This window comes from Lactuca saligna, chromosome 6 (genome assembly GCF_052625555.1).
Source record: "Lactuca saligna cultivar CGN05327 chromosome 6, ASM5262555v1, whole genome shotgun sequence".
NCBI classification, from domain to species: Eukaryota; Viridiplantae; Streptophyta; class Magnoliopsida; order Asterales; family Asteraceae; genus Lactuca; species Lactuca saligna.
The window spans coordinates 177,819,112-177,822,651 of record NC_136422.1 but is presented as its reverse complement, the minus strand read 5'-3'; the positions used below and the strand labels follow the sequence as shown (position 1 = coordinate 177,822,651).

The window sequence follows — 3,540 nt, the reverse complement described above, 5'->3', positions numbered from 1 at the left end:
GGGAGATTATGAACAAAGAAAGAAATATGGAGGGTAAATGTTGTAACTTAGCTCTAGTTTACGTTATATTATCATAAGTATGGTTTTAATATTGAAAGTTATTAAAGTGGGAAGGGTAAGTTATGTACAAAATAAGAGAGTCTAAGTATTAAATACGTAATTTCAAAATTAAACCAGATTAATCTGGCCTTATGAAAGCGCAACTTTAAACTTTTCGCATTCTATGGAGTAAAAGTATTGTTCGTTTTTCCTAAGCCTATGTACGTTTCGTGATCCCTCTCCAATTCTCTTGGGATGTTACGCAATCAACAAGAGCGTCTTCAATTTATTTGTGGTTTGTTGAAGCATCAACGAGAGGAGAGGAAAAGAAAACAAAAAAAAAAAAAAAAAAAAGACGAACGTGAAGGAGACAAGGGGAAGGAGATCACAAGACGAGAGAACGAGACGGGCTAAATTGAAGGAAAGCTTGATGGATTTGGTGGAGCCTAGAGGCAGTGAAGTCAACACACACCTGGTGAGATTCTTGATTTTTTTTCTTGCCTACGAGTTTTTGATTGTTTTGCAAGGGCTATGGACGAGAAAGATGAAGCATTCTCGTGTCTGTATGTGTGTGGTTTGAACATCTTTTATCCTATTCTTTTACATGAGTGTGAGGTTTTTTCTTGCTGTCCTTGGGCTGCTATGAACCATCCTTTAGGTTCTCTAAATAGCCCCAACACACCATGTCGTGTTTGCTTAAGGACAGCTTCGATTATCTAGTTTCAAAGTTCATAGAATGTTCGGTTTTCTATCTCCCGTTTATGTTCTGAATGTGAATTAAGGTCTGAAGTACATAACCTATATGACATCTTATATGCACCTAAAGGTCACCTAAGAATAAACCAATGAGTGGACATAAATACCCTTGCTAGATGAAGTGTCAAAAGGAGTACTAAAATGGCTAGTATAGCTTATACACGTGGGAGTAAGGGAATGGATGGTAAAGAAACCAACAAACCACCATTGTTAATTCTGAATATGTGAATGTCGGTTTGAGTTTCATCAAATTGAGTGAGTGGAAGCTGGTGCAAAATGTTCTAAATAATGCAAATCGGGAAGACAGCAATCTAATATGTTCTTGCAAGCTCTTCTGGGAAAAATGAGAGCAGAATTGGACAGAGCTTGTGAGACAAAGAATTGTAGGAAATTGAGTCTAGTTTCCAGAATGTCCTGAATCAGCTCAATTAGAGTTACGAATTCTGTTTTATACTTAAAACACTAACCATGGGTCATTCTGGGAAATTATAAAAAAAAAATAATAATAATATAAAAGTTAGAATAAAGTGGTATTTTTGAAACATATACTTTATTTGTTAATTGCTTGTTATGTGTGGTGTTTAGGTGGGGCTTTGAGAATTTCAAGTAAGTTCAAGACTTGGAATAGAAGGAGGATTTCTTCAAGGCTAAAGGTGAGTTCATAGTTTTAACTCACTAAGGTTGCATTATTGAAACGTGCAATCCGTAGATGGTGATTTGATTCACTTTAGGATGACCATGTCATTACTTGTGCTTGATGATGATATGATATTTGTGATGCTAAAATACGCTTTGTGCTAATGCCATGATATGACCTAATTGCTATGTTGCTTACACTTTGATGTCCTTGATGTACATGACATGCTAGCTTAAGTTACTTGAAATATGATGTATGGTTATGTTTTGATGTATTGGTTATGAATACATTTCATGTTTAATACACATTTACATGGTATGCATTACATGCTTTACTTAATGTATAAATGACATTGCGGGGTTATGTCTAATGGGTTTGGGTAGTTTGATGACCTTTGCCTAAAACCTTATCCGGATCATTAAGGGTGCCTACTTGGTTGAAAGAGTACCTATAGGAAGAGATATAGACACAACGGTGATTACTTGCCGGTCTTTCTAGATGACCGTGTGACACATGGTTTGCAGGCACTTCGGTGTTTGTAGGTTGGAGTGATGTTGGCCCGTCGTTCGTGGCCAGCGCAAACATCACGTGGGAATCGGGAGGTGTATCGTTGGAATTGACACCATTTGTACCGATCCTCAACGACACCGCGTGGTACTTGTACTTTGCAAAGTCAGAGTAGCGAAAGTGGAGTCACGGGTTGGTGTTCCGGGTGGAAGTCATGAGCCACTTAGAGCATTCGGTTGGCCGTGCACACAAGTAGTGAACGGGGTGTTTCTCTTGGGTTAGGTAGCACTAAGAGACACTTTTCTATCAATCGGTTGGATAGCTATAATAAAAGGTTGAACATGTAACAAACGGTTGGTTGCATATTAAAAGGTGGAATATATAACAAAGGTTGATTATTAACAAAAGGTTGAACATGTAACAAAATTTTGGTTGCATATTAAAAAGTTGAATATATATATATCAAAGATTGCTTATTAATAAAAGGTTGAACATTTAAAGGTTGCTTATATATGAAATGTGATTAATTATATGCTATGCGGTTGCTTATGTGGTATTTGATTGATCATATATGTTATGTGGTAGAATTGTGATTAAACATATATGCATATATGCGGTTGGATAATTATGATGCGCGGTTGTTTTCTGAGTGGTATTTGTCTATCATTTTTATGCTTCATCATAAAGAGAATGATTGACCCATTTTGGGTTTGTATGTTTTATGTGCAACTTTATGAACTCACTCAGCAGGGGCTGACACTTGTATCTTTTCTCTTTTATGTCTTATGATTGGTACAGGCAGTTTAGAAGATTGGCCTTGGTGAGAGAGGTTCCTATGGGTAGTAGATTTATATTAGCGATATCACTCTTGGAAACGTTTTTATTCTTTACTTTAAAGTACTTTGTTTACTTTTAATCGAGATAGAATCATGATTTTGATTTTGGAGGTAATGTTGTGATTTGAATATGTTTTGAAAACCAAGTCTTCCGCTGACGTATTCTGTTAAATAAATGTTTTAAAAAAAGAAAAAAAAATTATGGTGAAAATCACGACGTTACAATAACTATACACGTAGTGCATTTCACAAGGAAATTACATAAGGATGTTGTAACAAAAGTCGGTACATATTTCAATTATCATTCAAGCATTTTACCAAAACACCTTGTGGGCAAGAATATAGTTGGATACTTCTCCAACAACGACTTAGTATTTCAATGAAGGTACTGAAGTTTTTTAAAAAAATCTCCGCAATTGTTATAACAAACATCACATAAACAAATCACACAACTAAAAGTCAAACTAATAACACAAAAAAGCAGCAAATGAAAAAAAAAAGTTTTTTTTTAATAGATAGGTGTTGGGGCTTGATGAAGGAGCTCGTGTTACCATGCGCTCTTGGATGTATTTCATATTCATTTGACAAAAATAACCTTTTAATAGCCTGGTAAGCTCCATATGAGTCACCTTGTGAAAAACAGTAACGAGGAAGTCTAACTATACATCAAACGTTCCATCCTAATAAACCAAAACTTGAATAAGGGAAAAAGACATCATATTTATATAAATTGTATACATACCTTTAATCACCCTTATTTTTTTT

General features: G+C 35.3%; 1 long non-coding RNA gene across 1 annotated transcript; it reads left to right on the top strand.

Annotated features, from left to right (window-relative positions):
* Positions 1 to 227: 227 nt before the first annotated feature.
* Positions 228 to 2,878, top strand: LOC144999945 (uncharacterized). The gene is made up of 3 exons (XR_013661058.1): positions 228 to 514; positions 1,381 to 1,448; positions 2,738 to 2,878. It is a non-coding gene; the product is annotated as an uncharacterized LOC144999945 (long non-coding RNA).
* The last annotated feature ends 662 nt before the right edge of the window (positions 2,879 to 3,540 follow it).